Source organism: Lygodium microphyllum, chromosome 13 (genome assembly GCF_053477565.2).
Source record: "Lygodium microphyllum isolate KBCC chromosome 13, Lygodium_microphyllum_v1.1.10, whole genome shotgun sequence".
NCBI lineage: Eukaryota > Viridiplantae > Streptophyta > Polypodiopsida > Schizaeales > Lygodiaceae > Lygodium > Lygodium microphyllum.
In genome coordinates this window covers 42,528,790-42,544,477 of record NC_141147.1, presented here as the reverse complement: position 1 = coordinate 42,544,477, position 15,688 = coordinate 42,528,790, and the positions used below count along the sequence as shown (strand labels likewise).

The 15,688-nt window shown below is 40.5% G+C and overlaps 1 pseudogene across 1 annotated transcript; it reads left to right on the top strand.

Annotated features, from left to right (window-relative positions):
- Positions 1–13,303: 13,303 nt before the first annotated feature.
- On the top strand, positions 13,304–15,373 carry LOC148026556 (uncharacterized; annotated as a pseudogene). Its single transcript, XR_015692757.1, has 4 exons — positions 13,304–13,548; positions 14,199–14,303; positions 14,461–15,093; positions 15,235–15,373. The product of XR_015692757.1 is annotated as an uncharacterized LOC148026556 (transcript).
- The last annotated feature ends 315 nt before the right edge of the window (positions 15,374–15,688 follow it).

Genomic DNA, 15,688 nt, shown 5'->3' with positions numbered 1-15,688 from the left:
CACTCCTCCCATTTCGAAGGTGAAGCATTATCTCCTTTGAAATTAGTGACATTGATACTTTCCTTATATTCTTTTTCATTGTAAGATGGTTGCCTATGAGAATGTTGTCTCCATGAATCTTTGTTCCATGAATTTTGCCTAAAAGTAGGTGGCCCAAAACCATGAGATGAAGGTTGTCCATTGGAAACATACTCTTGGTTTGGGATGTCATGAGCTGATCTTCACTCATCATGCCTTCCACCTTCATGAACTTGATTGTTTACTACATTTCCTTTTTGTGCATTTGAGGGCTGATGATAAAAATGTTTGTAGAAGGAGTCGCATCCATGATAATCATTATCCCATAGGGTGTTGTCTTGTTCCCCTTCATGTCTATGATTATCTTTTAGGCTGCTAAACTGAGGCCTTGGGATATGAATGCCATGAATTTGTGAAGGATGATGGTTGCCCCTCACTCTAGATGGTCCTTCCCTTTCAAAAGTGTGCATAACTGACTGAGATTTCTCTTTACTTCGATGGGAAGGATTACCAACAAAGGGAATTTCATGGGAGTCTTCAATAGTTTGAGGTTCTCTTTGTGGCTTGCTTCCAATTTCCTTTATGGTTGAGATGAGCTCTTGAAATAAAGATTTGTTGTTTTGCTGCAAATCAGAGATTCCTTGGTTTACTTGTGCCATCCCTTGCAATCAACCTTGATTCTATGTGTTAAACCTTCATTCAAAGCCTTCAAATCCTTAGAAAGGCCTTCATTGACATGTTCCAACTTTTTTGGCAGTAAGAGATAATCATTCCCTGCATGCTCTTCATGTATGTCATGTTATCCTTGATGTGTGCTATAAGAAATCCCAATGCTTAATTCTTCATCTATTTGATCAACATTATGGGCTTAAATTGTGTAATTTTTATCCTCTTGGAAGTCTTTGACACCATCATTCAATGCCTCAGTAATGGATCTTTCTTCTTATTCCTAGCTATTAGGAAACAATGATGTAATAGTAGACAATTTGCCACTTAATCCCCTATTTCTCTCAGAATATAGCACCAATCCCAATACTTAATAGCTCTATGGGAAGCTTATTGTATGGGGATATATAGATTTCAAAAGATATGGACATGGATTGGATACTTTGGGTTGAACAATGTCAAACAGTGTCCCCCTGTATGCCATCTAGGTGTTGTCTCAACATACCTAGTGTTAGAAAATCAATAATAACTTGAGATCCCGATGTTGGATCACCAAATTTTTTTATTCAAATTGGAGCTTAGGACCCCTCTTCAAATGGATCTATCAAGTTTATAATTTGGATTAGGACAGAATTTTCTGTGATTGAATCTTCAGGTCTAAATAGGAACTTCCTGCACCCTGTCCACCACCTGTAAGTACCCTGTTTGACCTTGTAGGAATACCCTGGGTAGAAGAAACCCTTGTAAAACAGTGTAGCAACTAGGATAGGGTTATGGGGCACCTCTAGGGCTTAAGAATAACATGTAGATTGGTATATACCTGCTGATTTATTTGTAAAAACTCTGTCCAACACCTATAGGTACCCTGAAAATAGGAAATGCCTTGCACCTCTTCCAATGGTCCTTCAACCACTTATGGAACCCTAAATATGGCTGATCAATGCTGTACTAATGCCAAACTCTGATAATGGAAAATGTACCTGCACCTAAATTTGAGAATTGCATGGGCTCCAAGAGAAGAGGGGTGTGCAAAGTTCCACCTCAAGCCGGGTTGTGCACCCCTTCAAGGTCTTAATTAGGAAGGGAGGGTCACCTCTCTTTTTTCTTCCCAATTTGCATGGCATCCGATTTTTCTCACAGGAACCAACATGGCAAGTACATTCTAATGGCTAATCAAACAAGGATTCTATGCATTGACTGAAAAAGCCTTTAAATTCTTTAATGAAATGCAAGTGGGTATTGGGAAATGACTAAATTGAAAGGGCTATGGATAGGGCATTACCCTTTTGCAGTGATTCATTGCTTTTACAATGTTCCCACTTACCATTTTCATCATTATTTTAGTCCTATAGCATTAACGTTCAATCATCCAACAAAAATCCAAGTCAAGTAGGTAGTGAGAGTAGCATTTATGCAATCAATTGAGCTTCAACATTTGAATGGGCATGAAAGAAACTCATCAAGCAATCATAATCAGTCATCTTGGGCTGAATTCTACATGCCCTTCAATGGGAATTAATAGGTTCTATTACACTCAATCTCTCTTATGAACAATGGGTCTGGTTCATCAACAATTGGATGGAAAGAGAGATTAAGATGAATGCAATAGAATTACCTCTTTAATATTGATGGAAATTAGTAGATGAATATAACCAATCAACATTCAACATAAACCACCGTCAATAGACCAAGATTTCAGATCATAAGACCTCCAATCAACCAAACGTTTGATGAAATGGCAGATTTAGGTGCAGGAAAATTGACGCAAAATGCTACCAGCATGCTCTTTCAACCACGTGATGAATCCCTCATTAAATCCCAAAAAATAGGTGTTTAATCTCAAGCTAAGAATGCCTACTTTGATCCTATATAGGCTACATAGATTATAGAAACAATGAGAGAGAGAGCTGAGTAATTTCCTCCATGGCAGCTTGAAGAGAAAGCTTGAGAAAGAGGAAATAAGCTTGTTTCAAAAAGTAACCACGGTTTAACCTCTCCAAACCCTGTTTAGGCTTCAGTTAAGTCCATGATCCTTCAAAATGGCCCAAAATTGACCATGTACCACCAAAATGACCATGAATCTACCATTCTTTCTTAAGACATTCTTCAAGACCATCAAATTTAGTCACTGTTTATTGCAGAGACCTTAACTAGTCATGGTTTTAACTGAATCAAATCCTATGACTAATTCTTGTCCTCCAGTTACTTTGTGCCTAAACTATAACCAGATTCACCTTGAAAATGACTCTTCCCATGGATCAAAGTCAATGCTCTAATACCAATGTAAAGAAGCTAATTCCCACAAGAAGCCATTAAATTGAAAATACAAGAAATAGACATAAAATGCCAAGAAACCATAGCCAAGGTGGCTAGGCATGAAATGATATTACCAATGTTGGTTGAGAATCAAATGATGAGTGGCTGCAGCAAGGTATGCACCCCAAGCTATGGTGGCCAAGAGTATTCACCCTCTTAGATAGTGGGAAGTTGAGACCTCAAACAAGTAATGTTGTAAAATGGTAAAAATATACTTCACATGTTACATCTCCACCTTTTATACTTAACGCTAGCCTACCCTAGACTAAGGCATTTACGCTTTATTACACCATTTTTCCTTTGCACTTTCCTTAATTCGAGAGTTTTTTCCTTCTTTTTAACAAATCCACATTGTAAGCTCAATATAGAGTTGTCTTGTTTTTCATCAATTTCCAACCCAACAGAGAGCACTTTTCCATTTTGTCATGGAGAATAGCTGGTGATTACATAGAGCACAAGGTTTCATTAAGAAATGAAGAGCTTGTTTTGAGTGAGAACTACCTGCAGAATCTATTGACTCCAACACAAAATTTTCAGGGGTTTCAAGCCATCGTAGAGCATGAAGGTGGAGCAAAAAAGGTCAACATGTCTCCAAGATGGGATCATGAAGGGCATGCACACTACATGTTTAGTAGCACACTATCAACCACCTACTCCATCATGCACTCAAACGATTGCGTATATGTATTTGATAGTATTGAGTCAATGAAAGGTGGTTGTGGTAGCAAGCGAACTCCAATGTATCTTGATATACCCTCAAATGATAGCAAGGATGTTGACCAAGTGATAATGTCAAAAGCTAAATACAATGACACAGGTGTGCACACATGGATGCATGACACAAATATTGACGAGGAGTTGCATGTGGGTAGAAAAAGAAAGGATGTGTCTTCCTATGATAAGTCCATTGTGGCCTTCATTGAGGAGAAAGCTAGGCCACGTAGATTTAAAAAATTACTAGCACTTTGTGGATCTCCACAAAAGGTGGATGCGCTCCCAAGTGAGTATAATGGTATGATTGCTTTTGAGCTTCCAGCTATACAAAGTAAGAAACAAATGATGGGTATGGAATAGAAATATGATGGTCACCTTTGGCCGTGGCCCTCACAAACAAATATGGCAATAGAGTGCACAGTGTGTTTGAGCTATTGTCTTGGAAGTCTCAATGTCCCAGGGTAGCTTGCCCTTACTACATAATTGAGAGAAGATACAATGATGTTTTTTTCCATTGTCATTTAGATAGACAGGTGAGCATGGGCTATCCTGCGAGTGAAGGAAACTCAAAGATAACATGTCACTATTTTCAAAAGGTTGTTGGTTGTATAGCCATTTGTGGATGCTCAATCTATTATGTGTTGCCACTAGACCGTACAATGACACAGTTGGTGATCCATGTTGGGGAGCATGCTCACGATGTTCAACAGGGTACAAAGAGGGCAACCATTGAAAAAGTATGGAGCCTTGTGAGCACAGTCCTAAAAATCAAAATGGGAGGCCCACGAAAAATACAGATGCTAGTTGCTTGGCAGATGTTTGAATCTTTGACAAAAGAAGATGAATGAGAGGTGACTAAGGTGGATCTTAATCATTTTTTAGAAGAAATGATGCCACTAGTTCAGAATAAAGGGTAAGCTTGTGTATCATTCATTTGTACTAATGTTGTATGCCTTGCATTTGAAATAACCATCTAGCAAACACACAGGTCCAAAGGTATTGTTTCAAAAGAGAGATCTAATCAAGTTCAGGTCATTAGTGATGGGTATGATAACATACTTCTTTTGCAAAGATGTCCTGTCTTTTCATTTTTCCATGGAAGTAGATTTCCTAGGCAAGGTGATGCCAAGGAGAAGTGCTTCTTGTTTAAAATGTCCACTAAGGGACCAGCATCAGGGGTGGACTTAGTGAATTGTATGAGGCAAACAGGAACCAGATCTACGAAGTGCATGGGTGCACTTTGATCACACCCATAGGGTTGATGGATGGGCAATAATGTCTTGTTCTGTTTATGATCTTGGGTATGTGATAACATTATTATAGCTTACATTAAAATTGAATTGTTGCTAGCAAATACTATGCTAATGTATCAACCATCAACTAGCATGAGAGTATTGCAGGTGATTGCAATATGTGAATTTAAAGAGGAGGATGAAGAGTCTCAAATCTTGTTTTTGGAAAAATTTGAATTTTTTCATGGTTCGATGTGGTCCTGATCCTCCTGACTTTGTTGGATTCATGTGGATTCATGTTTGATGAGGCAAGTGCAAATTGGTTGGTAGTAAGGGTTGTATACAATGGAGGATTGCATAACATAATGGAAGGGAGAGAGCACTCTTGTCTTTTTCATTGGGAGCAAAGTTTACTAAGGCATACCAAGAAATTAGTCACTATAGATAAACAAATGCATCACATTGAAATGTGTGAAGCATGGAGGCTAGCAATGACAAGTCAACAGGCATCGCTTCATGCCTTTGCTATATTCAAGATCTATGGGCACAAAATTTAAACAAGGATAACATTAAGGCTTTGGATAGGTGGTTAAAATGGTGGCAGAAAAGAACTGCCCATTGGGGAGGAATTGAATCTCATGTAGGTCTATTGTTTTTTGTAGCTCGTTAAAAGAATTGCTACACAATGTACTAATGAAGAGAGCTACTAACTGTGTCCTTGGATTTAACGCTATAGGATAACAAAAGTCCCTGGGAATGTGCTCAAATTCCAAGCATAAACTTGTCGGAAAGCATCCATGCTAGTTGGTTAGCAAGTGAAGGTGGAAAATGAAAGATATCACTCTATGATGCATGCATTACTACTGATGTTTTGAATGCATATATCCAATGTGCAAAGAGGTTCACGGATAGGTATATGGATCTGGGCCTTCAATGGACTCTTTGATGGCTAATGCTACCAAAAGGAAATCCCCAAATCCTACCTCTATTACATGTGCATTGCAAGAGGTGTTGTAGCTAGAAGTCCTTTGTATGAGGAGCCCACAATGCAAGGTGATAGGGAGACTGTGCATAGAAAACAGAAGGAAATTGGAGTAGCTACAAGTTTCCACAAGCTAGGATATGTGATTGAGTCAGGCAACATAAAAATAGGGGCAGGCCACAAAGTATTCAGTTTGATGATGGTGAGTTGGAAGAGATATATATTCAGGATGCTCAGGATAATGAAGAGATACCAGTCAATCCCTTGGAAAGTGGAGTAAATGTGCCAAATGCAAGAACATTGACTTATGTAGAAGGGGCAGAAGTGACATTGGAGGAGTGGGCTTTACGAAGGATGACACCTAACTGTGTGAGAAAATGTTTTGGTATGGAGGGTAGAAAGAGTTGTAGCAACAAGTTACAAAGTCAGCAAGTGGGGCTAGTCACACCATGCTTTTGGTCCGAGAGAGCCTATAAGGACAAGAGCATTGCACAATGGATATGGTTTTGCAATCATGACATCATGCATACAAACGTTGTGCAGAAAGTGGTGATAGTATCACCAATAGTTCCTTTTTTGTGGCCAGTTAATATAGGGACAAATATATTAAATGAAGAGTGTGGCAATATATCTAAAACATGTTGGTTTCAAGTTTTCCTGCTTTGCAACACCACCTTCGTCCAATGAGCAATGGAGAACTTTTGTATCTCCCAAAAATAGTACAATATCAGAAAATTTCCAAGTATCGCTACACCTTAATCTTCTTGCAATAAAAAAGGACATGCCACACCCTACTGATGAGCATGATGACAAGTAGGCCAAAATAATGAATGAGTTATGCTTATTCTTGGGCTTTCCACATGATAGGGCATATCTTAGATGATTGCCCTAACACAAAGGCAAGGTCAGTGGGAGTTAGTGCAGGTTGATGTATAACCATGTGCTCCTTAGGTTGAAGGCTAAGTATGTATTATGTGTACGTACACATACTTAGCCTTCAACCTAAGGAGCACATGGTTATACATCAACCTGCACTAACTCCCACTGACCTTGCCTTTGTGTTAGGGCAATCATGTAAGATATGCCCTATCATGTGGAAAGCCCAAAAATAAGCATAACTCATTCATTATTTTGGCCTACTTGTCATCATGCTCATCAGTAGGGTGTGGCATGTCCTTTTTTATTGCAAGAAGATTAAGGTGTAGCAATCTTGGAAATTTTCTAGATATTGTACTATTTTTGGGAGATACAAAAGTTCTCCATTGCTCATTGGACGAAGGTTGCCCATACTCTTTCTAGACATTTCACTCTTTTTGTGTGATGTAGAAGTTTTGGGTGTAGCAATCTTGGAAAATTTCTAGAATTTTGTACCACAACTTCCTCAATTCTGGATAGTATATGTCTTGTTGCAAGCTTGAAAAAGCTCGAAAAAACAATTTCAATTACAAAAGCACGAGATCAAAAGCTCGCAAAAACAACACACTCCAGACTTGATGAGGTCGCACAGCCCCCCTTGCTGAAGGCTGTAATGATTTGTACATTGCTGATGGCCAGGTGAATATGTTGTGATTGGTAGTTGACATTATAGTGAGCCTACTTCTTAAAGGTTTGTCCTAACAATGATTCCATGCATGCATCTTTTGCATTTGGCAACACATAAAAGACCATGGGAAAGCTCTTAGACTCAATAGAGACTGCAACTTTGCACTTTCCCAAAAGTGCAAATGCACAGGCACCAAATGGGCTGAGTTTGGTGTTAATGGCCTGTAACTATGGTTTGTTGATTTGAGTCCAATGAATGTAAGTTAAGACATTAAAGTTAGTGCCCTCATCGATCAATACTTCAATGGCATGTGTATGTTGGGCTGTAATGGTCATGCGCAGGTAAGCCAGACCTATGGCTTCCTCATCCTCATCTTCAACCTCAGTAATGGTGGCTACTTGTACATTGACAGGGGCTTCTAGCATCAAGGGTTTGTGAAGTGGATGTATGGGAGGGTAGTACTCCTTGATGCGGCTGCCATTAAAGCCTATGCCCTCACCTTCTAGGGTTTCGAGTTCTACATTATTGGTCTAGCTTATGGTGCAAACTCGGAAGAGTCCTAACCCCCTAAAATTCATTTTCTTCTTATGTCCCTTGATCGAGTACAATAGTACCAAGTCACCTTGTGTGAAATCGTGTTGCTTGATGTGCTTGTTAAACCAGCTCTTGCATCTTGCCTTTTTGCAAATCAGTGTGTGAGTGGCTAGAATTCGAGTTTTCGATAAGCGTTCTAGCTCAGCTAAACATTTCGGTCATGCTTCCTTTCCCTCCCATATTTCTTAAATAGTGATTCTCAAGCTAGGAATGAAGAACTCTACAAATAGAATTGCCTCATCTCCGTAGGTCAACCTGAAGGGAGTTTGCCCCACAATCGTTTTATAGGCTATCTAATAGGCCCATAAGGCTAGCTTGTTATCCCAGTCGTTGCGTGAAGTAGAGACTACCTTGGTCAAGACTTTTACCAAAAGCTTATTTGTTGATTTTGCTTGGCTGTTTACCTAAGGGTAATATGGTGAGGATTTTTTATGGATGATCAGAAAGGTGGATAGGAGATGAGCGATCACTCATTGATGAAGCATGTGCCTTGATCAAATTGACAAGGTTTGATGGGGCATTCAAATTGAGAGATTACCTACTCCAATAAAAACTTAGCAGTGGTTTTGCATCATTCTTTTGGGTGGTTTGAGCTTCGTGAGATAATCAATGGGGCAACAATGATGTATTTGGCTTGCGAATATTGAGCCACGAGAAGGGCCAATAAAGTCAATCCCCTATTTCTTGAATGGTTCTTGTGCTATAATGGGGCTGAGCTCCATTCTTTCCTTGCAAACTGGCACCTTGGTCCATTGGCACTCGTCACAGTGTTTCACGAATTGTGCCGCATCTCAAAAAAGTGTGGGTCACCATAGTTGAGACTACAATACCTTGTGGGCTGTCATATCTCCATTGAAGTTTCCTCCTACAATTCTGTCGTGCGCCTTAACTAGTACATCATGCATCTCATGTTCACACATGCACCTCCGTAGCAACTCATCTTGCCCTAGCCTATAGAGTTGGCCTGCTATTAATTGATAGGGTTGGATTTTGAGAATGAGCCATCTCAGTTGGGCCTTCTCTATGGGTCAATCAGGCAGTCCCTACTCCAACACTTGGATTATGTTGTCTGCCCAGTATGGCATCAAGTCAGCTCTAAATAGATCTCTTTTGCTAGATAGAGCGAATAGATGTGCATCTGACAGTTCGTCTCCAATGCCCTATCGAGTGGCTTCTCTCGTGGGTATGAGAGACATATGATTAGCCATATAGTGTTGTTTTCCCTTTCACACAACAATGAAGAAGTCAAATTTGAAAAGAAGAAGTAACCATCACTCTATGTGTCCTGTAGCACAAGGTTTTTTTTACTAGATACAACAAGGCTTGATGGTCAACAAAGAAAATAAAAGGCGTAGCCAAAAGATAATGCCAAAATTTCTTTGCAGCAAACACCATGACTAACCCCTCTCGTTCAATTGTGGATTAGTTCATTTCTGTATCCATGAGTTGTTTGCTAGCAAAGCTCACTAGATAGTCTAGATTGTGGTCACCATGCTGGCACAACATAGCTCCCACTACAAAATTTGAAGCATCAACGTGAACATGAAAGGTTATGTTCCAGTTTGAGGCTCTTAAGATTGGCGCGGTGATTAGAGCCTTCTCAATTCCTTGTGTGTGTACTGGAATTCCTCGATCCACTCGAATATTATCATTAGTTTGTACAGGGGTCTAGCAAATCAATGCATAGTTTAGCACAAACTGTCAATAATACCCCATATGGCCTAGGAAGCACGGAACTCCCTCGTAATCAATTGGGGGTGGAAGATTGATGATAACTTTGAATTTTGAGAAGTCCATAGAAATGTTGTTCTTAGACACCACGTGCCCTAGGATGCATCCATGCTTTACCCAGAACCGAAACTTTAAGGGGTTCAACGAGAGGCGATATAGTCTGCACTGCTCAAAGACTGCTCGAAGTTTGTCTAAGTGTTCCTTCCAGTTGGAGTAGACATACAAGCCATCAACGAAGACCTCTAACTCTTTCCTAAGCATGTCTTTGAATATTGCGCACATGAGTCTCTGAAAATTAGCAGGTACATTAGTCAACCCAAAATGCATGACTATGTAAGTGAAGACACCCCACTCAATGGCGAAGGCGGTCTTGTGTCTATTGTCAGGGTGCACTAGCACCTGATTGTATCCTAAGAATCTATCCAGAGACCTATAGGCCTCCTTGCCTGCTACTTTCTTGAGCATATGTTTGGTATATGGCAATGGATAATTGCCTCTCTTGGTAGCAGTGTTCACTTTCTTGTAGTTGACACACACTCTGATCTTTCTGTTCTTCTTCATTACGATCACTATGGGCAAGACCCAGTCTATGTGCTCAATCTCATAAATGAATCCTACCCTTAGGATCTTGTCAATTTCTTCCTAGACTATGTGAGCATGTTTGGGATTCATAGGTTACGGTCGCTCCTTCGCTAGAGTTGTGTTAGGGATCATGGGGATATTATCAGTTATGACTCATCGAAGGACCAAGCAAAGATGTCCATGTACTCTCACAAGAGAGCCATGAGAATTGCTTCCTCTTCTTCTCGATCAAGTCATCAGCAATAAAGACAGGTCGAGGTGTCTCCCCTTCCTTAGCTAGATTAACCTCCTTGACTTTGGTTGGTCCTTCTATTGGTTTGTTTGCTTGCCCTTGTCATTTGGCTCCTAGCAAGATCACTACCATATCGCCTTTCTTAAACTTACTAAATTGCTTTGGCAGGTCTTACAGTTTTCTTTTCTCTTCAGCCTGCGTATCCCTAGGCTTCTTCTAACGTTCTTCCTTCAACCTTCGGCACCTCAGGTGGATTGGTAGGTTCCCTTTTGGTGCATCTAGTCTTAGGTGATTATGGAACCTTAGGATCACTGACTGAACTTACCTCCCCACTCAGAATCAAACTCTTTGTCTTTGCTAGAAGAGGGAGTCTCTCTTGGTGGTCGTAACTCAGACACTAACTCTGTCCTAAGCATTGGCGAAGCGTTTGGCTCAGTGATGCCTACTTGTTCATAGTCAATTGCCCTCACGTGCTCCAACTAGGCTTGGTTGTAGTCCTATGCGCATGACTCCTCTCTTGATTCTAAAGGCATTCTTCCTACACAGTTTGAAGTCAGCTTAAATTTTCTCTATCATCTTTCCCTCAGTGTCCTATTCTATCATGTCCGGCTTCCATCACTGAAGGAACAACAATCCTCTTATTGCTCACTAGAGCCATCCTCCTTTGACTGCATTAAGTTTGAGTCATGCACTTTGGTCCATTGCCAAGTCCAAGAGATCTTGGAGAGGTTTAAGGTTAGCGGCTAGGTTGCCTGCTAGCTTTCTTGTCATATATTCTAGGATCTCCAAGAGTTCTTGATTGTTACTTGGGGCATGGATTTTGATGGAGTTGGATCGTCCATTCGAGCTTTTGGCCATCATGCAGATTGGCACTGAGGGTGCGTCTTTAGGCTTATTAGCTATCTTAGCAGCTTGCTCATATTCCTCACTGTCTAAGAATGGCAAGTCTATCATGGCGAGCACATGCATCCAATCTCGCTCATTCTCAGGACAGGGGATATATTTGGTCAGTGGCATGTAAGATTTCCTAATCTCCGTTGCATCACCCTTCAACATGGTGGAGATGGCATCCAAGTCAACTGGTGTAGTATTCCATGTATCCATCTCTACTCTTACTGCCTCTATTCAATTTCTTAGGAAGATCAGACCGTTACCCCAGTCTTCTATGACTCGTGCATTGCGCATCCAAGGCTAGCCTAATAGGATGTCATAGTCCACTCCCTTCATGACTACAAACTCAATAGAGAATTGGATTCCCACAATCCTCAAAAGGGCCAGTTCTTTAACACTCCAAATGGTCGCACTTTCATTTCATTGGCTAGGGTGATATTGAACCTAGCATTCTCAACAGGCTGGTTACCCTTGTCCTGGGGTACTACATGGCTCAACACACTAACTGTTGCTCCCATATTGACATATGATTTTTGATCCCGAGAAATGCTTAAAAATATCCAAAATTTACGAATATCAGGGGAAAAATAGATTTTGTCGAAGGCGGCAATAGCAATCAGTACGATTTTAAGCGGCAAGTCCCTAAAGCGCTAGTGCTTATTTTCATGGAAATCAAATGGTGGCAGATGGCAGAGCTGGAGTTTTCCTAGATGCAAAATGACGTCAAGAATCCATTCTTTATTATTTTCTGATTGGTGGAGACAGGAGGAATCCTCCTGGCCCTGAGATGCTTCTATCCTTTGCCCTCCATCGCCACAAATGGATCAAGGAATGATGCACTGGGCAAAGAGATAAAAAACCATTCTTTCTCTCTCCTCCCTCTCTCTCCTGTTGCATAGTGGCAATTCGTGTGCAAGAAATCAAGAAGAAGAGGGACTGAAGAATGCTTGTTCCGGCTGTGATCAAATTGCTTCAAGATGAAGAGGAGGCTGAGGAAAGAGGTTCAACACTGAAGAATGGTTGCTGGTCAGGTCTGTGGGCTGCCCAGAATAATTATTAAAAAACCCCAACACGCAAGAAACATGATATGCTCCAATTTTACAAAGAAATTTGATTGTTTTTGTTGTTTCATGGTCCAAATGTTGTTCAAATACGATGAATTTTTGTTTGGACCTTGTTTGCATCACGTTTGAGGGCTGTAACTACAAAAATACAGAACCCGCAATGATTTAGAGCCGTTATTAATTCTTTAAAACCCGTAAAATGTCATTTTTAATGAAAATTAGTGGTTTTTTTATTTTGAGTTGGAAGAAAAGAGTGGAAATGGGATAAAATCAAAGGAAATGTTAAGTTTCAGTCAAAATAATCAGCCAACACAAAGAAATCAGAAAATACCTATTTTCCATGAATAATAAATAGAAAAAAATAGTGAAAAATGAAGAAAATTGGGATTTTTGTACTCAAAAAATATGAAAAAATAAGATTTATATGCGTTGTCATATTGCTGCGCATTCGAGGTGTGAAACCACCCAAAAGTCGTGTGTGTGATTTGATACTTTGTACATACTTAGTTGTTATGTTTGCTCTTTCATTCTATAATGAAGACGGAGAAGAACAAGGAGTTTTGGTAGATTGGTGACTCAAGATGCAATCTCATGGACCACTTTGATTGTGACCAAGGGTTCGTTTGAAAGCCTATGGCAGCATAGGAGCATTCCCAATGGGCCAAGAGATACAAGCTGAGATCATCCTAAGGGGCCTAGAAAGAGACTCTGTTGTTGGTGACATGCTTGTGGACATGTATGAAATATGTGACAACTCGTGAATGGGCAACGGCAGTTGATAGAACAAAACTACCGATTTCTATTCTCTACAGGAAGGATCTTGTGAAACTAGATGGTACAGATCCCATGCTGTTGTATGGATATGGATCATATGAGTATCCAATTGAGCCAGAATTTCGATCAAATAGATTAGCGCTGGTTGATAGAGGATTTGTGTATGCTGTTGCACACATACGCGGAGGGGAAGAGATGGGAAGAAAATGGTATGAAGATGGAAAGCTATTGAAAAAGAAGAACACGTTTACTGACTTTATTGCCTCAGCAGAACATCTATTGGCACACAATTTTGGTGCTAAGGACAAGCTATGTATCCATGGGAGAAGTGCAGGTGGTCTGTTGATTGGTGCTGTGCTAAATATGAGACCAGACTTATTCAAGGGTCGCATACTGGGAACCTGCTAAATATGAGGCCAAATCTCAGGGACGCTAATTTGGTGTGGAACGAAAAGGAAGGAAAAAGAGGTTTTTTTGGGAAAAAAAGGAGGAGCTTTTTTTGAATCAGACAAGGGGGGAAAAAGCAGATTCGAAAGAAAAAAAAAAAGAAAGGAAGCATGGAAAAAAGGTCGGATGGCAGGGGAGGAGCGCAGAAGAAAAAGCCAATCCATGTCACCAAAGGAATAGGAGGATTGGCCTCGCTAATTATTGAAATCGATCGACATCTGCAGTCGGAGATTCAGAGGACCCAGAGACAGCCATGAGAAGCCTTCATGTAAGCTGCGAGCTTTTCTTCTTCTGATCCATGCACGGAAAAACGGGCCAGAGAGAGGAACAGAGGGATGGTCGAAGGCCACAAGAAATGTATTCGTGTATGAGTACAGGAGCTTTCATTGATTCAGTCGTGAAGCTTGATCAGGTGCCTCGCTGGGAAGATTTCTTCTATTGATGAGCTTACCAACATCTTTCATCCTTCCCACAGTCTTCTGCTCTGCAGCCGTGGAGTCTCCGCCCGCAATCCAGAGTACAGATCAGTGGGTTTGAGACATAAGCTAAATTAGTTGTCAAATCCCAACATTGGAGAGACGAGAGAGGGAGAAAAGGGGTACTCTGCGGCTGAACAGTGGGGGGGGAACTCGTTTTCTCTGCGACTTCGATGAACAGTATGCTTGAACTGGAAGGAGAGAGGATCGATTAAGGAAGAATGGCGACCGCGAGGAGGACGGACACATACAACGGATCCTATGGAGCCCCTTGCACATCCAGGAGCACGTGAAAGAGCTCGGCTTCACCATATCTCGCGAGTTTGCTCTCACGAATCCTCTTGCCGTCATCGGGGTTGCCACTAGTGCATATATGTTCCTGGCTGATCTTGTAAGGGAAATTACTTTGCCAGTTACAGTAGAATTTATCCGAGTTCAATCATATGGCAGTAAGACAGAGTCTAGTGGAGTTGCTGTAATTGTTGATAATATCCAAATTGACATTACTGGCAAGCACGTCCTAGTGGTAGAGGATATCATTGATACTGGCACCACACTTTCACGCTTGGTAACATACTTGAGTGAAAAAGGGACAGAATCGATTTCAGTCTGTGCACTTCTTGACAAAGTTTCTCGCAGAAAGATTTCACTACAGCTTCCAAGTGGTGGTAGATTTTATCGAGGGTTTGAGTGTGCTGATGATTTTGTTGTGGGTTATGGAATGGATTTTGCTGAGCGCTATCGTTCTCTGCCCTACATTGGTGTCTTAAAGCCCTCAAAATACAGTTTGGAATCAGACGCATAAATATGTGAACAGTTTTGGAATCTGAGGTGAGCCCATGCCTACTACATCAACACTCCATGTTGGACATGCGCATTTGTGCATATGTTATTAAGAAAGTTTTAAGGCATATCTACTGATCAATGTATTTAACAAACGATTATGGTCCTGGCACTGATAATGATGGCCAGGAATCAGGAGTACTTCAGCATTATATGGAAAGCTTCATAGTCATATGGGTCTGATTGCTTCAACAAATAAGATCTTTGTTAGTAGGTGGAACAGTAGCATGCTAAGTATCATTTTTGAGGGTATTTAGTTGCTTGAGCCCTGTCATTGGTACCAATACAAACAGTTATTGATCATTCTTAAGTTCTACTGGTCGAAGCTTTACATCTCCTATTTTTGGTACAAGTATCTCAACTCTACAAGGGCTCTCCATATGCCACTTTTTCATTCCATCTACTCCATCACCAAAGCACATTGATTATTCTGACAGTAATGCAGAAAAGAGAGACACACATGATATATATTATCAGAACTTTTCTATGTTTTTTTTGAAGATGGTTCATTCAATACAAAGAATTCTATATGATCATGTACATTTTTTATCTTCCCAACTGATCAACATCACAGGAAGTATTT